Raw genomic sequence first — 27,830 nt, 5'->3', positions numbered from 1 at the left:
TTATTAAAGTTATGGTACCTAATACCCTTAACTTTTTAGAATTTGATTATAATGCAATAATGTTCATGAATTTGATTATAATGCAATAATGTTCACGAATGTGATTATAATGCAATAATGTCGAATTAAGGTGACTCGGTGGCGCAGTGGGTAGCACATTCGCCTCACAGCAAGAAGGTCGCTGGTTCGAGCCTCGGCAGGGTCAGTTGGCGTTTCAGTATGGAGTTTGCATGTTCTCCCCATGTTCGGGGTTTCCTCTGGGTGCTCCAGTTTCCCCCACAGGTTCAAAGACATGTGGTACAGGTGAATTGGGTAAGTTAAAATCGACCGTAGTATATGAGTGTGTGTGCGAATGAGTGTGTATGGATGTTTCGAAGTGATGGGTTGCGGCTGGAAGGAAATCCGCTGCGTAAAAACATATGCTGGATAAGTTGTCGGTTCATTCGCCAGTCTGGCGACCCCAGACTAATAAAGGGACTAAGCCAAAAAGAAATTAAATTAAATTAAATTAAATTAAATTCAATTCAATTCAATTCAATTCAATTCAATTCAATTGCATGCTCCGTATTCACGCTGTGCAGAGACAGGAGAAAAACATCTAGAACAATAACACCAAGTTCGCAAAATGAATAAACTCGAGGGTCTGCACCTGTACTATCACTCGCACAACTGCATCATGGCATGTTTGATAAAGTTCTAAAAATTGTTACCTTCATTGTCCGCACCAAATAAAAAGCAATGTGGCATGCCACGGCATACCAAGGCTGTTTGTCAGATGTTTATGAAAGTCTTTCTCTCTCACAGCTGCCATTGTTGTAGTGTTTAGGGCTCCAATCTAGTGGCATGACACATGTATAACCCCGCCTACTGCAGCATGGGGGTGTCAGAAAGTTTGAAACAGTATACCTTCACTCAGCTGTTTCAAACTTGAAAATTTCTCAAATGAAAGAATGGAAAAAAACTTTGAAGTATACCAGTGCCTTTAGAAGTGTTAAATAACTACCACAGAGTCTGAGCAAGAAATTAAAAATTTAATCCATCTGAGGAATTTATCAACCAGAAAAAAAAAGCACAAACAAAAAAGCATCCCTTTCAGTGCACTCAAATTCACTCACTCCATTTCATTCACTCTTTTATTAGTGGACTGATGTAGAGAATAATGAATTGGGTATAAGGGTGATTTCAGATACAGCTTATGATTATTTTTCTACCTCTGTCTCGCCATGGGACTTTGGGCAAAGGAATCTGTATCTTAGAAACCATTTGAAACAAGCTCCTTATTATATTTCACCTTTTTTTTTTTTTTTTTTTTGGAAAAAAGAAAGATCCTTCCCCAATCTGCTGAGAATCCATTGAAATGGAAAGTGATTTGTTAAAGCTCTGGTGGGGAAGCTTAATGAACTCTCTCAGCAGCCTGTCAGATGAGTTTTTCAGACATCTGCATTTCTGGAGAACACAGGTGCTGTCAACCCCAACAATAATAAAGCAGATCCGTCTTTCATCAGCCATTCAAAAATGAAAAAATGCAAAAATTAAAAAGGGGGGGCTTTGGCTGAGGTATAACTGATGATGTGACACTTCAAGTTATTTGAATGCAAGCACGGTCACAGTGGGGGTCCTCAATCTACACAACACCTGCAATGTTTTCTTGTCTAATTTTGCTTATGCATACTTTATCATCTCCTCGCCGTCACATTATGCCTCTCTTTTCTTTGAGGCCATCCTAAAAATGATGATTTAGCTCATGCAAATGACTAGCTTGCTAGAAAAACCGCATCGGGTTTTGAACGCAAGGCGGTTATTGTTTTTCTACCTCTTTCTCCAAAGCTTTCAAGTCTACACGTCTGCAGATCAAACAGGAAGGGCAAGAAATTCTGATGTTCGCATGGCCTTTATATTACGGTGCTTCAAGCTATGATGTAAGCAATCACCTTTGCTCATTCACTTTGATCAGAGAGAGATTCACGATACTCAGACATGGCAGACGAGTTACACGGCAATGCTTATTTTATTCTGCAAGGTGCAGAATATCAGCAGTGCCACTTCAGCAAAGAAATGCTGGCAAGTTACTACACATGTGATTACAGCCCAAGGGTACACCCTGAGGTAAGAATAACATGGCCAGGACATGAACTTAAAGCATTTTCATAAAATACATTCATTTATTATACAGCTTTTTTATCAATACTACCTTTCCATCCCTTAGCAATATTCTCCAGCTCTGTGAGGTGCGATCAAGCTTTGAAGTGCAAAATATAAGAAAATATGTTTTTTTTTCCTCATAACTTTAGTCGTAGCTAGCCTGTTAAACTCTTCACCTTCATTTCCTGTAGGCAGACATTTGATTTGTGCATAAAATATGCTTATTCTGGTTGCTTTGAGGACATCGAAATGACACGAAAAGCATCTAAATGCAGTTTTTTAAAGAGCCCCTATTATGGGTTTTTGAAAATGTCCTTCCATGCAGTGTGTAAGAGAGCTCTAAGTAAATGAAAACATCCAGCTAAGGCTTAAATCTGAAAGTGCTCCATGTTTAAAACTAGTGATTCATCTATAAAAGATTCGACTCATAGTGGTTAGAATGAATCGCAGCTGTAACTAGTCTTTATCCGTGTCGGCGTGAGTTCAACATTAAACTCAAGCTCCGCCCATTTGTTGCGTGCAAACCCAGTAAAATGAAAACCGCCGGCCCACCTGCAAACACAGAAATAAAAAGAGGAAGACAAACACTGTAAGAGATCCTGGCTGAATCATGTCGCGAATTCGCTGTGCTCTGAAGTGTGAGGGAAAGTTAGTGTTATTTTCTCTACCTAAAGATGAGGCTGTGAAGAGTCAGTGGTTGAAGTTTACTTTTGCAAAAATACCTCAGCGTTATAGCCCCAGCCTTATGCTGTGTTCCTGTCATTTTTCTGACGAGTGCTTCAGCAATCTACATGCTTACAATGGGGGATTCATCGGCCGTTTGTTAAAAGGAAGGATCAGAAAAGTCGATGTATGCTTGTGAACTTTACAGTACACAATTTATGGATCAGTTTCTTCCTCCATTTCACAAGTGCAAGTAAGTGCGATTAAAACGGTTGCCTTCTTGTTTTATATGTCTTGCAAATTATGTATTTAATTGTGTTTTGTTACTTGTAACCGCTTGTACTGTATCTGGTTAACTCTATGTTCATATATCGCGTCTAAAGCAATGTTGAAAACACGACGCATGCTGCTTTGTTTACGGATTTATATGCACTTGTGAGCTCAAGATCCACTGCCGTTTGTCATTGATATGGCAACTATTAGCTGTTCCTGCACGTGCAGTGGTCAAGTTTCAAAATAGTGCTTTGCCACTGTGTAGACTAATACTGAATGTGTGTTATTGTTTTCACTTTTGATTAAGAATAGAGCAATATTTTGGTGTTAAACTGCATTGCTTTAATGCACTCCTTGGGAAAATTAGGTAAAAATAAATGAATATTTTTAGACAATGAAAGTGTTTTTTGACATGGCATGCATATCAGCCTGTTGTTGCAGACCCCCAAAACCAAAATATGACCTTTTTGAATGCATAATAATGGCTTTTTAAGTGCCAGTTTGGGTCAAGATTGTCTAGAGATGCAAGGAGAGATCTAGATCTCAGATCTCCAGGCAAAATTTTAGGTTTCTTGCCTGAAAAGTGAAAATCATCTTAAATTTGCCTAGATCCTGCAATGCAGAAGTGATGAGATATGAATTGAGTTATTTTGTGCCTTTTTTGTGCAAAAATGCATCAGATGGCTATTTCCTTTCATATGAATTTCAAAATAATTTTATGAAATAAAAAAATTTGGTTCCACTCCACTTTATATAGTTCACCCCCAGATATTAAAATTACCTCATCATTTTCTCCTCCAGTAACTTGCTTGGAAAAACAAAAACCATGGAACTAAAGGCTTACACGTTTTTAACATTGTTCTAAATGTCTTTTTAGTAACAGAAGAAAGAAACTCAAAAAGATTTCAAACAAGTGAAGGAGGAGAAAATGATGACATTGTTTGTATTTTTGAGTGAACTGTCCCTTTAAGGCCAGTTTAAAATCTAGTCTCCTGCTGCTACATATTTGATTTGCAATTCAAGAATGAGTTTCACAGTAGCTTATTTTGTTTTTTTAATCCCGTGCAGCTGACTGGCATATAAACGATTGTTGTTATGTGCCAGATTGAGTCAGATTCATCTAAAATTGATCACACCAAACAAACACTGTATATAATACCTGGAAAACCTGATTGGATTCCCATTCAGCTCAATGGCAAGATAATAGCTGAAAGTGAATGCAGAACTAGGCTGCATGATAAATCGAATCAATGTATTTCACAATTCTGCAAAAACCCCATCTAGTCAAGGAAGCATGTTGCTGTGAAAATAGCAAAAGCAGAAACTTTGTTATTGATATTTTTGGGATATTCTGGAGCTCTATCATCACATGGGCATACATCTTGAGACAATTTTGAAGCTTTTCAACAACTGCCAGATTTCAATAATTAATTTGTAAAAAGAACAAAACCTTAAAAGTCATTTTTCTCACCTCCATACACTAGCAAATTAAAGTCTTCTGTCTTTTTAGGGCAGAAGAGCTCTGTGATCAATAGTGAATCTCCCCCTTAGGCCAGTGGGAGTTCGCACACTGAAACTACAATAGCACAGCAAGAAGAGATCCAGGAAATCAGAGCATTAAACAACTTCAATTGATTCAACATCACTAATAATCTCATGACTACGGAATCATCTCACAGATTTATTTTGGACACTCACTTGAAGTTTGGAGTAAACCCATTATTAAGTGTTATATTATAAGTGTGGTATTTTTAGGTACTTTCAGATGTAGCAGCAACAAAGACCTGTAAATTACTGCAAAGAGACGCTGACAGCTCTCAAATTGATTCAAAATGATTTGAGGATCATGCTGATGAAATCATCTGCATGTTTTAACATCAATTAATATGTCTCTGTGTAGTAAAAACTGCTCCATCTGAAAGCAGGCACTGGAGTGTAATACTTATTACAAAACTGGCTTTACTGACTTGTACTGACAGCTTTACTTCAGTGTATTCAATGCGGCCCTATACAAAACTCTGGGATTTCAACTATTTCTTTCCCTTTGCATAATGCAATATGTATTAGATGGTCTGCTTCATTCATTTGAAAGCAAAGCAAGTATCATCAAATATCAACATAATTTTGCAATGTAGACACAACTTTCATGCTAAACTTGTCACTCAAGTCTCCTGTAGCCAGACGTTTTGGATTGTGCATAAAATATGGTCTTCACTGTAGCTTATTCTGTCTGTTTTACATAAAGCCTGCATGACTGGCATGTAAAGCGGCTGAACACACTTTTTGTGTTTTTGCATGCCAATTTGGTTGGAATTTATCTACACGAGCAAGTGTATAATACCTGGAGAAAACAATCCGACTGTGTTTCCCTTTCAGCTCAATGCCAGTTTCGTGGCTTAGAAGTGAATACGGAAATCTATGATATCAGCCAATGCTTTCAAATTGTGTGCAATGTGCATTAGATGGTCAGCTCTATTCATATGAATCATGAATGGAGAAGAGACTCATTTTAATGCATCAGTGTTATACACAAAGACTAACAAAGTGACTAACCATTACTTGCATTAGTAGATCAACATCCCACATGAAAAATATCAGAGTAATTTATAGATACTGTTTTTGAACCATTACCGACCACTTTATTAGGTACACCTTACTAGTAAAGGGTTGGACCACTTTTTGCCTTCAGAACTGCCTCAATCCTTCAAAGCATAGATTGAACAAGATACTGGAAATATTCCTCAGAGATTTTGCTTCTTATTGACATGATAGCATCACGCAGTTGCTGCAAATTTGTTGGCTGCACATCCATGATGCAAATCTCCCATTCCACCACCTCGCAAAGGTGCTCCATTGGATTGAGACCTGGTGACTGTGGAGGCCATTTGAGTACAGTGAACTCATTTTCATGTTCAAGAAAGCAGTCTGAGATGATTCACATACACTTTATGACATGGCACCTTAACCTGCAGGATTGTGGTCATACAAAGATGGATATGGTCAGCAACAATACTAGGGTAGGCTGTGGCATTGCAACTATGCTCAATTGGAACTAATAGGCCCAAAGTGTTCCAAGAAAATCTCCCCCACAACATTACACCACAACCACCAGCCTGAACCATCAATACAAGGCAAGATGGATCTATGCTTTCATGTTTTTAACAACAAATTTTGACCCTACCATCTAAATGTTGCAGCAGAAATCGAGACTCATCAGACCAGGCAACGTTTCTCCAAAATTTGTCCAATTTTGGTGAGCCTGTGCGAATTGTAGCCTCAGTTTCCTGTTCTTAGCTGATGGGTGTGGTCTTCTGCTGCTGTAGCCCATCCGCCTTAAGGTTCAACGTGTTGTGCGCTCAGAGATGCTCTTCTGCATACCTCGATTGTAACGAGCGGTTATTTAAGTTACTGTTGCCTTTCTATCAGCTTGAACCAGTCTGGCCATTCTTCTCTGACCTCTGACATACACAAGGTATTTGCGTCCACAGAACTGCCGCTCACTGGATCTTTTCTCTTTGTCAGTACATTTTCTGTAAACCCTAGAGATGGTTGTGCGTGAAAATCCCAGTAGATCAGCAGTTTCTGAAATACTTAGACCAGGCACAAACAACCGTGCCATGTTTAAAGTCACTTAAATCACTTTTCTTCCTCATTCTGATGGTCGGTTTGAACTGCAGCAGATCGTCTTGACCTTGTCTACATGCCTTAATGCATTGAGTTGCTGCCATGTGATTGGCTGATAAGAAATTTGCGTTAGAAAGAAGTTAGACTGGTGTACCTAATAAAGTGTATATCATACTATATATGTTATATTTACAAAACCTTGTTAAAGAATGCATATTGTACTATTAACTAAAGTGAACTGATAAAATGGAATACTGTAGTACTCTATAGTTTTTAAGTTTTAGTAAACAATATTGTGGTTGTACATTGTAAAAAAGTGATTCATTGCATTTACTATATTTTTTAAGGTGGTTGCAAGCAGTTAAAATGAGCTGAATTTAAACAAACAAATTAAATATAGTAATGGTCTACTTGATTTGTTTAAATCCTCCCCATATAAATAGTTTGCAACCACTTACTTGGAGTAAATCCAATAACCTTTTTTTATATATATATATATATACAGTATGGTTCAAAAACACTATAGTATTTACTTTAAATTAGTATTTTGTCATGTGGGTTTGCTAGTCTACATTTGGAAGTCTCACCAGATAGTTATTAATATGAACAGGTTTAACGAGTGTTGACCTATAGGCTATTTCTGAGTGAGAATGTCACTCACGCCACCCCCAATATGCTGGATGTGGTACATTCCACATAAAGATGGACGTAAAGGTCATATATCACTGGAATGGGAGACTATGAAATATGAGCATTGATTGCTGAGGGGTGACAGGAGCTTGAAGGCCTTATTAATCCTCAGAGAGCATTCAGTCAAGCAGGGCTTTTGTAACCCTGAGAAATGGGTCGTCATTACCGCTCAATTACACTGAAGAACAATTTGGCATGTAATTACTAAAAGGGTTCATTTAACGTTGATAATACACATTTCAGGACACAGGCATGTGGTAGTGATTAAACAAATACATATTAAATTAGAGATAATTAAATGATTACGAAAGTGATATGGGTTAGAGGGTAAAGTTATTTGTTAAACTGTTAGGAAGTCATTTGTAGACATTTATCAGGTATCTTATAATAATCAACAGGTTCCTCATATTTAATAATAATGCCATTGTATGAAATATAAAATAACATTGTAAAATATAGTTAACATAAAAACCTAAAACTAGAATATAATAAGTACTTTAGATAATGTTAACAACATGAACTAATATAAAAGTTGTTTTAATTGTTAACTTTATTTTTTATTTATTTTTATTTTTATTTTATTTATTTTTTTTTTGTCATTCATATTTAAATTTTATATTTAATTGTTAACAGTTTTAACCTTAAGGCCCGTGCACACCGAGACGTTTTTTGCACGCGTTTTCCGTCGACGTTTAAAGCCTTGTAACTTAATAAAGGGATTCAATGTGATTGTGCATACCAACGATGCAAATGCAAAACGCCAGGTGCAAAATCGTCATTTTTTAAAAAAAAACGCCTCATGCTCGTTTTTTTGTTTTGACGCATGATGTCAAAACCTTCTCCACCAATCAGATCGGCACTTTTGCTCACGTGCACGGAGCTGCTGAAGTTACAGTAAACAGCACTTGAGGGCGCTCAAGCGCAAAACTGTCAATTCGAGCGCACATTAAAGAAGATGCCTAGAGGCAATATGAACGTGGAGCTGCTTATTGCACTGGTAAACAATAATCATTTCTTCATCGCTAGAGCTGGAGCTGCTGCTTGAACCATCCATGCTTGTTCGAGTCACCAGTAACTTTATAAACAAAGTGTGAACTTCCTCTCCTCCTCTTCTTCTGTGTTATAATATAGCACATAAGTTACGCGCCCAAGCAGGTCTAAACACTTATACATTGCTAAATACACAAAGGATGTACAGCAATGCACGAATATCTTTACATATGAAAAAATTAAAGGATTAAAATTATTATTTTCTGGCGAAGCGGTGGCGCAGTAGGTAGTGCTGTCAACTCATAGCAAGAAGGTTGCTGGTGCTCCGGTTTCCCCCACAAGTCCAAAGACATGTGGTACAGGTGAATTGAGTAAGCTAGAGACGTTTGCATCACCATATGGGGCATAAGCATAGGACGTGTTTTTGGATATAACCAATTGGATTGGATTTTCTGACCACACTTTGCTTTTATTGTTCATTTACTCTTTTGTTGGAAATTAGAACTGAATTTAGAAATAGTTTTGAAACAAATCTTTGCGCTTAACAAACCAAATTAAATATGTAGGTTAACGGATGTCTTCAGTGGAGTGTGTGCAACACCGTTTTCTTGCTTCACAAAAGTAAAGGAGTGAAGAGTAAAAGAAAAGTAAAGAGAAAGTTCATTCATTCATTCATTTTCTTGTAGGCCTAGACCCTTTATTAATCCGGGGTCACCACAGCGGAATGAACCGCCAACTTATCCAGCAAGTTTTTACACAGCGGATGCCCTTCCAGCCGCAACCCATCTCTGGGAAACATCTATACACACATTCACACACACTACGGACAATTTAGCCTGCCCAATTCACCTGTACCGCATGTCTTTGGACTGTGGGGGAAACCGGAGCACCCAGAGGAAACGCACACGAACGCAGGGAGAACATGCAAACTCCACACAGAAACGCCAACTGAGCCGAGGCTCGAACCAGCGATCCAGCAACCTTCTTGCTGTGAGGCGACAGCACTACCTGCTGCACCACTGCTTTTCCCGTAAAGAGAAAGTAAAGAGGCAAAAATCTTTCTTTATCCTCTCACTGCAGATGCTCTGTTTAACTGTTTTCTCACTAGTTAAGCGTTCAGTTTTTCCACTTACATTATCCTCCCTAAATAGCGAATGTGCCATGGTGTGACGCAACTGACTTTAAAAGGGAATGGGAGATGAGGCTCTGATTGGTTTAATGCACATTATACTCAAAAAAATACCAATAACTCATTAAGGAAATAAGCACAATCCTGTTAGACCATGCGGCAGGACGCAGGCCATATTTTCCATCCTTAAAATAGCACAAGTGGATTCGGACACAGCCTTAATGCTTTTGCGGTATGTACTTTAGACTTTGTGCTTATGATTTTTAAAATAGGGCACATAGTGTTATTAAAGTAATAATTAGCTATAGTTAACTTCGAAACATTACAAAATGTAAATAAAACATGAAATATTGCCTTGAAAAACACCTGCAATTTGTTTAATTTGAAATATTAAAATAAATAAAAAAAAACAGAAAAGAAAAATATATAAACATTAATTTAAAAATATGCAATCACAACACAATTATACCCCTAACTAAACTTAAAATGCAAACAAAATGTAAAGAAATATAATTGTGCATAACAATAAATGGCACTGATGTAAAACCACAAGGTAAGAATTAAGCCTTGGAGGAAAAAAAAAAACCTAACAATTATTGTCACACTGTTGCTTAAAAATCAAGAAAGGTATTTTGGCCATTTAACCAAAACTTGGCCAGCTTATATTAAAACTACAACAGCACTTTGTCCAAGCCAAGAGAAACATTGGGGATCCTGACGAGTGAAACAAAAGCCACACAAGACACTTTGTTCCCCTCACCCACCTGGCGAATGTGTTTGACACCGCCAAAGTGTGTGAAAGGGATCGGATAAGACCTTGACACTCAAATTCCCCGCAATGTTTCATCCTCACCCACATATACACGTAGGCGCACATAAACCGCCGCTTATCTCACACACGAGAGCTGCTATACCTGTCTGAGCCTCCTGAGGATCCGGCGTTTATTAATGACACGATCGACTCGCTAATTAACACCTGAGCTCAGAGTTTCTAAAATAAGCCAAAAGGAAGAGAACGCAGGGCCGGGTTATCGATTTCTTCTCGTCTCCCAGTGCAGAAGAAAACACCTCCGAATTTGATTTCAAGAAAGACGGCGAGGATGTAATTATTGCACTCTTCTACAATCACCAGTCTGTTGTTGTTCTCTGGTAACATTCATCAAGCAAGACAGACTGATACAGATGTTAGTCATATATTTGATTATGAGACATAAAGTAGACAAACACAATCTGTTGTACTATAAATATTTTTTTTCCCAACACGTCCTTTCAGATATTGTGAAATCCTCACAGCTTTATGGCCCGAAATGTGACACTGGGTGTCAAAACCAGTCATAAATGTCTTTTGTTTTTTTTTAGATTTATGCAATATCTGCAAGTTGAATAAATAGGATTTCCACTCATGGATCTGGATGATATTTAACTGAGATACAACTATTTGAAAATCTGGAACTGAAGAGTTGTCTGAAATTTTCCGATTACACTTTACAATAAGGTTGTATTACGCTGTAAAACCCGACAGGAAACTTCATCAAAGAAATGAGTGTAGTTAACTCAAAATTTACTGAAAGTTAATTCTACTTATTTGAAAGGAGTTTTGAACTCAGTGTTAAAGGTAGTGAGTTCTTTAAACACCTCATTTAGTTGACGGTACTCATACAGATAAGTTTCTTAACTCAAATGGTTTGTAGTAATCGGTTTCCTCAAACGAGTTTCCTTAACTTAATGGGTTTTAAAGTACTTAGTTGGTTTAAGTTCACTTTATTTATGTGGTTTTACTGTGCTCAAATTGCTTTGTAAACTCAAATTGATTAAGTTCATAAACTCAAAAACTATGCAGTGGCGGATTTAGGCATAGGCAATATGGACGATCGCCCAGGGTAGCATTTTGCTGGGGGTGGCACGGGAAGACAAAACTAAGTGCCCCAGTAAAAGCTTTGAGATAAGATTTCCTTTATTGAAGTGTATAGAGCGATTATCCAAGAATAAAGGCATTAGGGGCCATTTACATTTGCCATCTTTTGCACACGCAAGTTACTTATTCTTTATGTGTAACCGAAACCACGCTGGTGAAAACAAATTGACGCATGTGCGCATAAAGCCATTCCTGTGTGCCTTACATGAGCTGCCCCCTGATCCCAGTTGTTTACATGCACGCCGATATGCATCAACATACCAGACGACAAAACTAAAGTTTATGTAATGTAATGATGATGATGATACTTTGATTAAGCATGGCTCTGAAGCAATAAGGAGGAACAATGAGTCCAGAAGGAAACTAAGACATCATAATATTAATTCTCGGCCAAGAGTCGGGTCTAAGACAACAGATAATTCTGTAACATACATATATTTTTTAATTCTCTAGAACTGTCATAATTAATATTCAAGCAAAAGTCTAAGAATAATACTCCAGTTGTGTCTTTACATTGTTTTTCAGTTACATTTTGGATTGATTTATGTAATTTTTTTGAATAATAGTTGTATAATAATACTACTAATAATAATAATAATAATAATAAATTGTTATATATTTTGAAAATAAATAAATATATTGAAATGTGTGTATAATAATTATTTTAAATGTATATATTCAAAATATACATTTAAAAATATAATCTATATATATATATATATATATATATATATATATATATATATATATATATGATAAGTCATCCACAAAGTGTCTTTATTTCTTCGGGGATGGGGGAAGGGGGTGTTTGGGGTGGTTTCGCCCAGAGTGCCATTTAATCTAGAACCACCACTGCTTAAATGGTTTGTTGCAATCGGTTTCCTCAGATGGTTTAATTTACCTTAACTCTTTGGGTTGTACAGTGTAGTTAATGTTAGTTAATGCATTTACTAACATGAGCAAACAATGAACAAAACATTTATTACATTATTTGTTCATGTTAGTTAGTTAATGAAAATACAGTTGTTAATTGTTAGTTCATGTTAACTTACAGTTCATTAACAAGCAAGAATTTGGATGTTAATATTGCATTAGTAAATGTTGAACTATGATTAATAAATGCTGTACAAGTATTGTTCAGTAATAATTCATGTTATTAAATACATTAATGAAACCTTGTTGTAAAGTGTAACCGTTTTTGTTGTTGTTTTTTATGTTCAGTTATTTTTCTTTGAAGTAAAAAAAAAGGAAATATTCAGTCATAAAGGGCAATTACATTATGCACAGGAGAATGAAAATGTTTCCCATGTTAGAAGAAAATGTCAGATATAAGGATAAAACAGATATACAGTTAGATCCATAAATATTTGGACATCAACACAGTTCTAACATTTTTGGCTCTATACACCAACACAATGAATTTGAAATGAAAAAAAAAAAAAGATGGGCTTTATCTGCAGACTGTCAGCTTTAATTTGTTGGTTTTTATTCAAATCAGGTGAATGCTGTAGAAATTACAACAGTTTGCATATGTGCCTCCCACTTGTTAAGGGTCCAAAAGAAAATTAGTTTTTTTAAAACGAAAAGAAAAAAAAGAAGAAAAAAAAAGAAACGTATATTTTTATAAATTTGACTGCTGGACTGCTCCATGACTGGGGATGGTGGATATTTTATTTTATAATATTATAATTACATAACATTACATTATTATAATAATATTATGTTTTATTGTATATTCAATAATATTTAATGATGTAAAATTTTACTTGTTTGACTTTCAAATTACAAAATGAAATAGAAAATGATTTTATTTAGAGTTTATAGGTTGTTTACACTTCTAGATATTGATTGGGGGCCTTCAGATGTCCTGGGGCCCTAAGCGGCTGCTTACCTTGCTTATTGGTTAAATCTGCCCCTGCTTAAACTACAATAATTAGGTTAATTAGGTTAAGTAGGCAAATCACTGTATAACAATGGTTTGTTCTGTAGCCAATTGAATTGAAAAAATTATTGATTAAAAGTGCTAATAATATTGACCTTAAAATCTTGACTTTAAAAACTGCATATATATTTTAGCCAAAATAAAACAAATAAGACTTTCTCCGGAAGAAAAAATATTATAGGAAATACTGTGAAAATTTCCTTGCTCTGTTAAACATCATTTGGGAAATATTTTAAAAAAGAAACAAAAATTCACAGGAAGGTTAATAATCTCGACTTCAACTGTAACTGTGAGAATGTTGCATATGAAAATATGTGTGTAAACAGCAGAAAAGCGTTGTTTAGAGACCATTAGCATTGAACCAAGGCAGAGCAGACTTATTCATCATACTGTCACAGCTATGGATCAAGGGTCAGAGTTCCTCCTCTCTCTTCTGAACCTCATCACCTGAAATCCCTGAGGAGAAACTCTCCTCCATTCCACCGTAATGAGATTGAGAACGAGAGCCGAGGGACGCAGGCTACAGTAATCCTGTATCTTATGTTATGTGCACTGTTATTGTCATGGAATACAATGGGCAGATCTGAGGGAACATCATCAGGTTAGGATATGTAATATACGGTTTAATATTACAGACTACGCTTGCTTGCATTATTACAGACTTGCATAATACTGCATGAAATGGTAAGAATGTTGATGTAGAATTTTACAAACTACTGTAGAGAGAAGATGTTTGTAAACAATATTAAAGAAATAATTCATCTATAATATTGAATTCCATAATGTAAGCTTTTTTTGTCCATATAGTGGACAGTTAATTGGGTCCAAAACTAGTTGTTTTAATCAAGGACCCTCTACTGTCCAATGCATGTTTCCATTTTTATCAATTTAAAATGTAAACATTACAAACATCTAAAACCAATATTTTGTAATGTAAAAATGATGTATACTGTATTACATGTCATTGAATCTAAATAACACATATTTAATTACCTCAATTTACATCTTGATTTTGTGTGCATGTTTGTGTTTTCGCATTTTATAAGGTTGGTTAAACATAAATTATTTAAACCACTGCTGATCTAAATCAACAGATGACAAACACATATTCAGTTATAAGATACAATTATTAGTGCTCCTATAAAATTGTAATTATTCTTTAAATATTTCCAGAGGGATGTTTAACAGGGTGAAGATTCCTTCAACACATTTTAATAACTACTTTCTAATAAACTATTTGTCTTTGCCATGATGACAGTACAAAATATTTTACTAGTTATTTTACTTGTAACATGGTGGTATTCAGCTTAAAGTCTAATTTAAAGGCTGAAAACCTGTTAATTAGGTTAATCAAGCAATAAGGTTAATTAGGCAAGTCACAAAAAAAATCTTAATGAGGCTAATAATACAGGTATTAGCCAATTAAATAATAATAATAATAATAATAATAATAATAATAATAATAATAATAATAATAATAAAATAATAATAATAAAATAATAATAATAATAATAATAATAATAAAATAATAATATTATTAATACTACTACTACTACTACTATTAATAATAATAATAATAATAATAATAATAATAATAAGAAGAAGAAGAAGAAGAAGAAGAAGAAGAAGAAGAAGAAGAAGAAGAGGAAGAAGAAGAAGAAGAAGATAATAAAATAATAATAATCTAGCCAAACTAAAAGAAATAAGACTTTGTTTAGAAGAAAAATAAAATAGGAAATACTGTGAGACATTTCCTTCCTCTGGTAAATATCTCTTTTGAAAATATTTGAATTTAAAATTTACAGCAGGGCTAATCATTTACATGGTCTTTAATTGTTTGCATAAATACAACATTTGTGTATACCATACACTCTTTAAAAATGAATTATTTATTTAACCCAGTTGTTGAGTTAAAAATATTTGGTGGTTTGTTGGGTTATTTTTTAACCTTTATTGGGTTACTTATTTAATTTTTGGGAACAAATGAATTGCTGAACAAATTGCATAGGAGTCATTGGGATAATTAGGTAGAAAATCAATGCATAATAAAAGACAATCAAAAGTGTTTTTGACCTTGCATGCTAATCAGCCTCTTGTTGGAGACCCTAAAAAAACAAAATATGACAATTTAAAATTAATAATAGGGGCTCTTTAATATGCATGCACAATTTTGTTTTGCATTGTAAAGTTTATTTTAACCTCTAACATTATAATATAGCTGTTTTAATTCTCAAATACAGTTGAAATCAGAATTATTAGCCCCCCTTTGATTTATTTTTTTCTTTTTTGAAATATTTCCCAAATAATGTTTAACAGGGCAAGGACATTTTCAAAGTATGTCTGATAATATTTTTTCTTCTGAAGAAAGTCTTCTTTGTTTTTTTTTTAGCTAGAATAAAAGCAGTTATTATTTTTTAAAAACCATTTTAAGGACAATATAATTATAATCTGCCCAGTTACCCTAACCAACCTAGTTAAGGCTTTAAATGTCACTTTAAGATGTATAAAAGTGTCTTGAAAAAATATCCAGTCAAATATCATCCCTTGTCATCATGGCAAATGATGATAAGATAAATCAGTTGTTAGTAGGCCCACACGGAGTCTGCACGCAGAATTCCGCAGATTTTCTGCAGATTTTTAGCCCATCATTAATTCTGTTTATTTACTTGAGTAAATGTGTAAACCTGAATATATTCTGTTTTTATTCAGTAAATTATTAGTTTTTATTTCATGTATTAAGGTTTTAGTTATGATACTCCGCTGGATACTCCCAAAATAATTCAGCAGAAATCCACAGATTTTTACCAAAATTCTCAGCAGAAATAGCAAAAAACATCAGCAGATTCCATCTGGCCCTGGTTATTAATAATGAGTTAATAAAATTATTTTGTTTAGAAATGTGTTAAAATCTTTCCATTAAACAGAAATTGGAGAAAAAAATAAATAAGGGGGCTAATATTTCAGGAGGGCTAATAATTCTTACTTTAACTGTAAGTTTAGCTTTCTCTGTGTCAAGTGATTTTTATATCCATTTCACTTACACTCCTAATGATACAAACGCATCTTAGCCAATCTATATAATATATATATATATATATATATATATATATAACTATTTCTGTACCTGCCACGTTCATCACTACATTTGCTGTTATAGAGAAATGATCTACATATTTGAGATATTCGACCGTCATTCTCGCCTTTAAAACCCCCACGTTCTTTCTCTATCAAAGCATATTTCAACATTTATATACTAATATCGACACACAAATATGCTACATTTTATTTAGCAAATTGCTGGTTATATATAAAGGAAGCCATATTCCATATATGACTACAACAAGTGTGAACTACAACTTTAAGGGTTGTGAAATGATTTGTAAAATATACAGTATGTACATGGAAAGAGCATACAATAATACCAGGAAAGCTTACCAAGAGGATCTAAAGCGGTGTAATATATAAATAAAAACATATCATATAGCCACTAAGTTACATACTGTACAGCTCTATAACAAAGCCACAAACCTACAGCAAGACATCAAACTAGCGACGTAAAAGGGTCTTTTGCGGCTCTGTGCAACAGGGAAAATGCTTAATTAGGAAGTGCAAAATATTACATTTCCAACTCTCAAAAAAGCAAAAGAGAAGTGTTTGATGTACAAAAAAGCAAAGCTGCCACAGGGATTTTCAAGAGCCGCAACACAAACACAGAGCTGATGATTAAAACATTCCATTAGATGTCCTTTTTCTATCATATTTTCCCTCGGCTGCATTCAAGGGCCTTTTTACGTAAAATATACCAGAGTAAGATGTCAAACAGCTTCAAACATGCAGGGACAGTCAGGCTTTGAACGTCTTATTAATTCATTTCGATTCTGGAAACAGTGAGTTGTTTCGCATGCGTTCTGCTCATGGTCTTCTTAGCCTCACACAAACACCTTCTGTCTACTGAACTAATATGCTTGCAGTCCTACACGGCTGACAGTAGTTTGTGCTGCTAAAGCAGATAGATGGCAGAGGACCAAGATACAATTAGACTTAATTAACATCAGCTTCTCCGCTCTTCGGTTTTTGTTAGTGGTGTTATTACTGAGGGCACACAAGGAAGAGTGGAGCTTGTAAAGACAGAAATAGGCCAAAAGTGGAAGTACTCTATTTTTTGTTAGCTAAAAAAAAAATGTCACTGTGAAAAGTTGCCTTGTCCCTATAGACGAAGTTACAAACAAGCAACTAAAATGACCCAACATCAAATTGAGGACTTCGCATTGCAGAAAATTATTTTAGTCATATTTAAAATTAAAACTGGCTAACAATTGATTGCATTTCACATTCCATTGATTAAATAAGTAACGCTAACCCCTGTGTACTGTTCAAATTGACTACCCTTTCGTTATGTTGGTGGCTGGTTTTGCCCTATTGACTTCCGTTATAACAATGTTTTTTTTTTTATTGCAAAGCCTTGACACCATATAAGCATGCATTCTTAATTTTTGGTTATTTTCCCTGTTGAAAAGAGTTAAAAATGGTAATTTTTAGTGTTGATCTTCAGTTGGCGCTATTAACCCCCTTAAATAGGCCTGTGCAAAAGACTTTCAGGCTTTTCTATGGAATTCTATTGAGTTGCATTTGCACTGCCATCGTTGATCAACTGCACAAATGACAGGTTTAACCTCTTCCCAACAGGGAAAACCACTAATAATGACATAATAATATGGTGTCGTGGCTTTGCAATCAAAAAATGCTGTTATAATAAAAGTCAATGGGGCAAAAACAACGACTAACATAACGAAAGTGTCATTAATTTGCCTAGTGTGTTGATGACTTTTTGAACATTTTCTAAGCATTTTCTCAAAATATGTGTCAAAATAAGATTTGGCACCAAAAAATCATTCCATTTGCTGAAACACAGATAAACTTGTGGCCAAATTGAGACCAGAGTGGATGCAAACAACCCTAATAGCACACAAGGGTTAATCATTTAGAGAATTAATACTGTTATCTGTTGGACTGCTGGGTTAGTAGAAAAGGATGACATGTAAGTGAAAATATATTTTATCAACAGAAAGTCTGTTTGGAGACCATTATAATAATAAAGTGCATGCAATCAGTCTACTAAAACTCTAATGACTTATAGTTGATGTGTAGCTGTAAAGTTACTATCATCAGCAGAATGCCCAATTTTGTGTTCAGATGATCCAAATTCATATATTCAAAAAAATAAACAGGGTGGCTAATAATTCTCGGGGGCTAGTAATTATTATAGACTTCAACTATATATATATTTATATGTATATATTTATATATTTATATGTATATATTTATATAATTATATAATTATATATATATATATATATATATATATATATATATAAATATATATTATATAATATATATAATTATATATATATATATATATATATATATATATATATATATATATATATATATATATATATATATATACATATATATATATATATATATATATATATATTATTATTATTATTATTATTATTAAATAAAATGTCAATATAGTTCACTTTATTAAACTACAGAGTTGACTTTTCAACATCAAAACGCAAAACACCAGTGAATCACAAATATTGGACTGTTAGTTAACGGATATTTTTACAGTGTGGCACAGAGAAGAGCATCAAAATAAAATATCACAGAAAATAGCCTTAAAAGTTGTTTTCGTCGACCCATTTGAATGGGGACTATTGACTACTGTTATGCAAAACAATGTACAGGAAAAAGGTACTAAGAGGATTGCTGTCATGTAAAATGTATGAGTAGTTTTTTATTCTTAAAACATATTTCAGTTTGTTTATCATGTATAAAAGTCATAATATTGTTTAATAACACTAATCCTGGACTTTAAATGAAAAAGTTTCAATTAAAGAGCAAGTAATTGTCGGTAAGATTGTCCGCATCCTCCACCAAAACAGCAGAAGCCAGCTTCAACACTCACAGTTAGAGGTCTCTCTGCTTACAATCTCAAAAACATAAACAATTATACTCTTACATAATCTCATTAACTGTATCATATTGTATAAGTATAGTTGTGGATTTTTTGAGATCGTAAGCAGAGCAGCCTACAAACTCATTGCAAAGGTGATGCTGGCCTCTGCTGAAATTAAAAGCTATCTTCAGTAAACTTGACTTTTAATTGAATCTCTGACTCTAGCTCTTCTTCATCTGACAGATTGGTAATTTTTGGGTTCAAACTGTAAAATTATCCTTACACAATATTCTTCTAAAACAGATTATAGACAGAATGACATCTCAATTCTTTTATTTTTTTAAGCTTTAAAATGTGCTTTTAAATACAGAGTAAGAAATATATTTAATTCGGTGCCAATTTCTATATTTAGCATCACTCTATACCGCACACATCCCTTCATGTCCATCTTTAAAACGTGCTCCCCTTTAACAATCTCTCCTATTTTCTTGTCTTCAATCTGTCCTTCATTCCTAATAAAAATGCACTCCATGTTGTAAAACTTTTGGGATCGCTCTCTAAAAACAACAACAACAGGATTATGCTGTTATGTCGGCATGACGTCAAAAAGCTTATGTTTACAATCTTCCCTTTAGACCTACAAAGCCATGTTCATTTTGAGAAATAAACAACATCCTGCACTGCATAGTTACAACCTTCCTTACCATTCATCCAAAGGCAGTGTGCGGCATCTTAAGCGAGAAGACATAGAATATTTATCATCACATCTAAAATTGACCCCTCTAGATTTGGTTCGCTCAAAAAGGCGATTCACTCCACTGAATATCAAATCGTAGTAGTAGTATTTGACTAGAACCCCAGTACTCGGAGACTAATTCACACTACACTGTCACTATATTAATCATGTGACGCGTCCTGGTATATCTGACACCTCCTCGGTACATGTGAAGGTGTCTTCTTGAAAGTCACGGCAACAAATAGATCTGACAGCAGAACACACTGTACAGTACATCACTGAAGTCAGGTGAGACCTTGATAAAAAAAAAAAAAATCTTTATTTAACTAGATACCAGATGAAAGTATGTTATGTATCTATTGATTACCACAGGTTTCTTTTTATTCTCAAAATAGAAGAATAAAAAAGCCAGTTGGAGGTTTCTTCATACTCCTCCACATCTTCTATGGATATTAGTGCTGTGCTAATTAAAGGGACATGTTCTCCAGCCATTAAAGATAAGCCTCGTGGGAAATCAAGAGCTCTAACTTAGACTGAGCAAGTACTGGTGGGATTTGATTGTTTACATGCCTGCAGCGATTTGTAGGACACAACAATTACAGAAGGCCAAATAACTAACAAAGCAGAAGCTATGATGATGGATGCATGATATATAGTCGAAGGCAAAATTACTAGCCCTGTGGTGAAATTTGTATTCGCTCTCAAATAATTCCCAAGTGATGTTTAACTAAGCAAGAAAATTTGCGCAGTATTTCCTATAAAATTTTTCTTGGGGAGAAAGTCATTTCCTTTGGTTTGGCTGGAATGAAGGCAGATTTTTATTTATTTATTTTTTTGGTTGATTTTATTAGTCCCCTTAAGTTTTTCTATTATATTTGCTACAAAACAAATTACGTGCCTAATTAACTTAACCTGCCTAGTTGACCTTATTAAACTAATTAAGCCTTTAAATTGCAATTTTTAAGCTCAATCTGGCAAAATAACTAATAAGATAGAATGTATTGTCATCAAGGCAAAGAAAAATTATGCTTAAAATTGTTGTAAAAATAAATCTCCATTAAACAGTGCTTAGGAAATATTTGTAAAATAGTAACAAAAATATCAAATAAGAGACTTAATTAGGGTTAGATATAGATTTGGAGAGTTTGGAAGAAGGCCTTAAGAATATACATGCATGTTTAATTAATGCATTTCAATTTAAATCCCTGCATTTGTTATACTTGTCTAAGAAGAAGCTACATACGATTTTTCCACAGAACACAGGCTCATCTTGAAAACGTACCTCTATATATTTCTGGAGGGCACCAGATATGTCCCAGAAGCTATGCTTTTTTTAGCAGTTTTTGATTTTGCAAATCCAACAGAGGCCGCTGTGTATGCTTTTTGAAATCTCAAATTCTCACAAGTGACATTCACGCCTGCTCTTCTTGCGTAAATCCACCAGACGCCTCTGTCGACTGACTGACTGACTGATCGACTGACGCGCCCTCTTTCTTCCCTAAACCCAACCAAAAGTGTTTTCAAACGCACCGATTGACCCGCCCACCCATTTCCCAAAACACAACCAACAGTTAGCAATAGCAATCCAGAAAAAGATTTTTTACCACATTTTCAGATTTTACTCGCCTGACTTTTACCACATTTTTTGATTTTATTCCATTCTCACCCTGTTATTAACATTTTAACTTTTGGCATCTGTTTTTGTCTTACCCACTTTCTGGAATCATTATTTACCAGATTCAAATCCTATCGTCGTGGTCAACTCTGCTCTGTGTCTCAAATCTGCCGAAGTAAATGGTGAGCTACTGGACAAACTGGTAACAGCGGAAAAGCCGTCCACATGTAGGTAAACGTAAAAGGGAATGGCGTCATACTACCCAATAGCGTTCAGTTTAAAGATGAAATGCAGCCATACGTACTTCAGGCTACATAATTTGCAATCACCAGAAATGTATGTAGGGCTACGTTTTTAGAAAGAGCGTGTGTTGGTAAAACAGCAAAAGAATCCATAACCCAGATAATATGGTTGTGTCCTAAATTACAATTATTTTGAATAAATATATTTGAATGTTTTTTTAAAGCCCTCAAAAAATCATAAACCATGTCCACTCATACAGTAGCTGTTGTTGGGAGGTTTAGTAACTTAGAAATGTGTAATATATATGAAAGACAAGCCATGTTAATTGGTATGGTAATGTAAAGCGGTAACCATCACAGTGATGTAAAAACAGATCTGAATCTGGAGTCTTCCCTATTAGTATAGCTGATTAACCATGTGGATGGATGATAACAGCCTTCTGAGCCTACTAGTAGATATTTGATAAAACATAGATACATATATTAGAAAACCTTATTGCATTGGAAGAAATGTAAACATAGCAAATGACCCCTGTCAATAACATAGTAATTCAAGATAAAGTTTTCTCTCTCTTTTGTTGTAGTCTTGTAAAGTGCAAACATCATGCAAGAAAATGTAAAAATAAATAAATAAATAAATAAATCAATCAAATGAGGGCCGATAATTTTGTCTTCAACTGTATATGTAACACACTGATTAGTAACTTGTTTATTAACTATTTAATTATGCATTTTAGGATTTGGTAATCAACATGCTACATGTAGACCAAACCAATAGGAAAGTCTATATCTAACATACTGGTTATTTCTACGGCATGTTTATTTCAGCATTTTTACACACAGAAATCATTGCATCTGTCTAGGCTGTCTGCGGTTTCAGTTCCAGCAATAATAAAGCAAAACAGCAATGATTTTCTCCCCCAAAAAGGTAATAAATTTGTTACATAAACTAATACATAGCTCATTGTTTTCACTGCAAGTCTGGCAAAGACAAAGCACATCTTTCCCTGCTAGGCAGTAAAAAAAAAATCAATGTCTGCCCTTCAGAATATGATGAAAATCTAACAAATAACAAGACAGTGACTTGCCACGGTTTATGTGCACAGAAAACAACACTGTTGACACAATTTGTCTCTCTTTTTGAATGAGTCAGTCATAATGGTGTGTCTAAAACATTGCATTATCTCATAAACAATGAATCTGTCAACCAGCTATCAGTGTTTCTGCCTTCTGATCTATCCTTCCATCTGCATGACTTATAATCCTTCAAACTTGCATGCTTTTTAAACTTCTGTCTATCTACACTATCTAGTAAGTACAGGCAATCGCTCTGTACTTTTCTACACTGATTACAGAAGCTGAGAAAGCCACTGAGACAAAGAGACTGATAGAATCCATTCTGAGAGTCAATGAATGAAGTCAAAAAACTACTACTTAAAGTAGTATCTTTATTCCAGATAAAAAACTAAACAGATGCCAGATCTTCCTGGGTGTTTTAAGCATGCATCTTAAGCGATGTGAGATTTTTTAATTGACCCATGAACTGTAGCTTCTACAGATGTTATGACGGTCGGATAAACAAGAGTACAGCATCCTTTTGAAGGCCAGCAGATGCAAAATGGTTCTTTTGGTGGCAAGGCAGAATCGGTGCTAAATAAGTGGATGATAATAAGCTAAATAAGCTTATTATCAGCCATCATACAATGGGAAAACATAAACATGGAAATTGAAAGAGCCTGCAGGGTTGAAGGTAGAATAATATACAGAATAATGCTTGTCTGATTGTTATTAAAAACGTGAATCACTCACTTATCTAAGTGGTTTTGTTATGTTTGTATTTAAAGAAATGTAATGTAATACAACATACAGTACATCCCATATTCAGTATACGCTCGAGGAAAAGCAACATCTCAGGCCAGTCTATGGTGGATTGCTGGTCTTAACAGGTTATTTAAGCAGGTCTTTCAGTTGGATCAAACAGGTTAAAGCTGGTTTAGCCAATTTTCAAGTTGCTTTCCCAGCCTATCAAGAAAAAAAACCCTTAACCTGTTTGATCTAACTTCCTTTTTCACCTTTCATAGCTTTGAATCAATGTCATATATTGCAGCAGTCTTTACTTTTCAAAATTAGTCACAAATCACAATCATTATCATGAATAAGTGCTAGAATCAGGGCTAGATAGCATGGTAGCATAACATCAAAACAATGTCTTTTTTTGTTGTTGTTGCTTTTTGCAATATCATCTGAGCATTTCAGCAATCTGATATCCTTTTCCTATCACAACATGAAGTAGAAAATATATGGTGTGATATTTTGCACTTTAATAATGTTGATTATTCCATAACTTTCTGTAATACATTATTCTGAGTGGCTAATCAATGACTTCATGACTTCAAGGTATTTTATTCCCAGATAACAACCGCTAAAACTAATAGCACAGGCTCAACTGCAACACAGGCTCAATGTGGATAGGTACTACCGTCTACATTTCTGAAAATTGCAAAATATGTGGTGGAGGTACATCTGGCTCCATTTCATCTGTCAACCAAACACTACGGGGTGGTATGACACCACTAAGGATTTCTGTTCCTTTTCGTGCTACAGCTGACCGCTTACCTTGATTTGACGGCGACAAGTCCAGGCAAAAATTAGTTGCAGAAACCAGGTAAAACCAAAGCAAAAAATAAATAAATAAACAAACAGGTTGAAAACATAATGAAATCGCACACAACGTTTTTTCTTTTTCTAGATTGCTTTTGAAAACACTATTGGTTGGGTTTAGGAGAGGGGTGGGTGGGTCAGTCAATCCACAGCAAGCTGGCCTCGTGAGCTAAAGTGTATATTGTGGATTTACGTGAGAAGAACATGCAAAAGAAATCTGAGATCACCAAAAAGTGCACACAGCAGCCTCTTGGCTATTTTACTGTCCACCAAAATGTAGACCTGGGTACATATCCACAATAAGCCTGGGTTGGTCATCTTCGTACTAAAAATGATCTTGACAGTTTGTGAGTGTATTCATATCCATATTTACATGCTTATCTTCACGCTGCTGTTCTTGACTATTTGACAGCATTCTGTGACTGAATAAGAAGTTAGTGTAGGCTTCATTCAGCCATTTTTCTTTCTGCAAGATGGACTTATGTTCAATGAAAATTTAGTAAACTATCACATTTCAGATCAATATTTTTTCTCTAATTATTTACTTTTGTGGCAACTAGTCATGTAAAATGCAGATTAATGAACATCTAAACATTTGTTTTGACAGAATAGAGCCCTTCAGTTTTATACAACACCCTTCACCTTTGCTGATAAGCCTGTTGGGCTTTATTCTCTGAGAACAACTGGCTGTACATTATCCCTTACTTTACACTGCATTAAACATATAAATCATTGTTATAAAATACTTAAAGTGACACAACTATGCGTTTTATAGTTTTTTCAAAACATTTTTATTTTTCAGTCAAAACATCTAGGCACATTGTTTGAAGCCAGCAACCTATTCTTTCTATTTATTGATATACAGATGATTTGCTGAAACATCAAATGATATGAAAGGCATATACTGTAAAAAAATTAGTTACTTTACTTTAAAAAAAAAAAAAAAAGTCAGTAAACCCCTTGGCTTATAATATGAACTAATAATTATGTAGTTTGTTTACTTTACTAATAATTATAAGGCAATGAGTTCACTCTTTTTTTTTTAGTCAACTAGTTTACTTCATGATTTTCAGTACAATATATTTTTTAAGACTGCTCTGCTACTTTTTGGAACTACAGAAATGGTAACTTGTCCCTTTTAGATGTAATTATAATAACTAGAGCATTCGTTGTCTAAACTTTTAACTGTTCAAACACACTAATAAGTGCCTACACTTACAGTACACTACCTGACAAAAGTCTTGCCATTGATCCCAGTTGTAAGACCAACAAATAATAACTTGACTTCTAGTTGATCATTTGGAAAAGTGGCAGAAGGCTGATTTTTCAGATGAATCATCTGTTGAACTGCATTCCAATCATCACAAACACTGCAGAAGATCTATTGGAACCCGCAGGGACCCAAGATTCTCACAGTAATCAGTCAAGTTTGGTGAAGGAAAAGTCATGGTTTGGGGTTACATTTAGTATAGGGGCATGCAAGAGATCTGCAGAGTGGATGGCAACATCAACAGCCTGAGGTATCAAGACATTTGAGCTGCCCGTTACATTACAAACCACAGGAAATGGCTAATTCTTCAGCAGGATAGTGCTCCTTTTCATAGTTCAGTCTTCACATCAAAGTTTCTGAAAGCAAAGAAGGTTAAGGTGCTCCCTTATTGGTCAACCCAATCCCCCAGGCCATGAAGATGAATCCAAAGAATCTTGATGAACTCTAGACTGTACATTATTTATTACTGTACATTAAGTGACAAGACTTTTGTCTAAGCAAAGTCAGACCTTACTGTCCTAATTAAATAATTAAAACTGAAGGCATGATAATATTTTATGTTGGTAAAATAAGCGTAATCTAGAGGCCTTTGCCTTTCATATAAGCCACTTCCGATACCAAATGGTCAACTAGAAGTCAAGTTATTATTTGTTGTTCCAAAAACTTTGAGAGGTGGCGAGGCTTTTGTCAGGTACTGTATAGTTAGATAATTTTCATGTTAAATTTAATGTTCTACCATCCTACATTATGCTGACTATACAAGTATTTTTGCAAGTACTCGTCCACTTACTCTACTAACCCTAACCTAACGGTTTACTAATGCTCTGAAGAGAGTTAGAAAGTTACTTACACAGTCAACAGAATGTCTAAAGAGGCTCCTCAAAATGAAGCATAACCAATCTATTATAGGAAATGCTGGCACATCTAAATGGAGAGCCCTCTAATCATGATAAGTTCTGGGAATTATGGGATTGCAAGTGCATGTTAAATTAATCCTCAGAGCTGCTGGTAAACGTCCAAGCGACTGTCTGTCCCTTCCTCACCTTTCCTGTTCCTTCCTCACCTCTCAAGGGCAAGGCTTTATCAGCAGCGGACAGCTCTCCCGCTCCGTCCGCTTACACCCCAATCTGCTGCTGAGTTATAGGGCATATCTTTCTGGCACCCTTTAAAGGGCAGTGTGATGCGGTGTAAAGGCGGAGCCCGAGCAGATAGCTGGAGACACACCCCATCTGTCAATGTCAGACCTCACTATACTTCTCCACTGCGGATGGAGCTTTCATATACATGTACCTGAGCTGGACGGCATCCCATCATCCTGTCAGGAAAAAGGTCTCTCCATTTGCAGTGTGTGTCCGGTCTGTGATCGCACAAGCAGGTACTCTTCTGTGATGGTTCCCTGAATATAAAGAGGATGAAGTCAATTAAAAATAGAAAGGAATGAATCAAGCAATCGAGACAATTAATTTTTAAATCCAATTTCGATAAGACATTAGACCCTAAAATGCAAGTAAATGGTATGTTTTCATCCCATTAGTGGGGCAATAATGACTTCAGACTCCCAATTCTGGTAATGTATGTATAAAGAGAGTGGCTCTGGAGATTATTATCCGTTTCCTAATTGAAATCCCAATTCACTCAATGGACTTATCACATTCTCATCAACACAATAGGGCAGCAGGCGTGCTAAGACTGACATATGCATTTCAGAAACTGGATAAAATATCCCAATTACAAGAGATTTATTCAGAGAGAAACTATGCAGTGGGTGTTGATTAACTTCTTGCTGAATTCTGTGAATAAAAAAAAAACTTGGTGAGATTTTGGGTGTCTACTGTCACCTTGGAGAAGTGGAAACCTGGGTTCGCATGTACTATTCCTATTGTGCTGAAGCCAGGCTGTGAACAATGGGGGATTTCGTGTGTCATGAAATTAAGGCTCAAACTTGGAAGTGAAACAAAAGTAGAAAGCAAGTC

Source organism: Danio rerio, chromosome 14, assembly GCF_049306965.1.
Source record: "Danio rerio strain Tuebingen ecotype United States chromosome 14, GRCz12tu, whole genome shotgun sequence".
In the NCBI taxonomy this organism is placed as follows: domain Eukaryota; kingdom Metazoa; phylum Chordata; class Actinopteri; order Cypriniformes; family Danionidae; genus Danio; species Danio rerio.
This window is presented reverse-complemented; position numbering follows the sequence as displayed.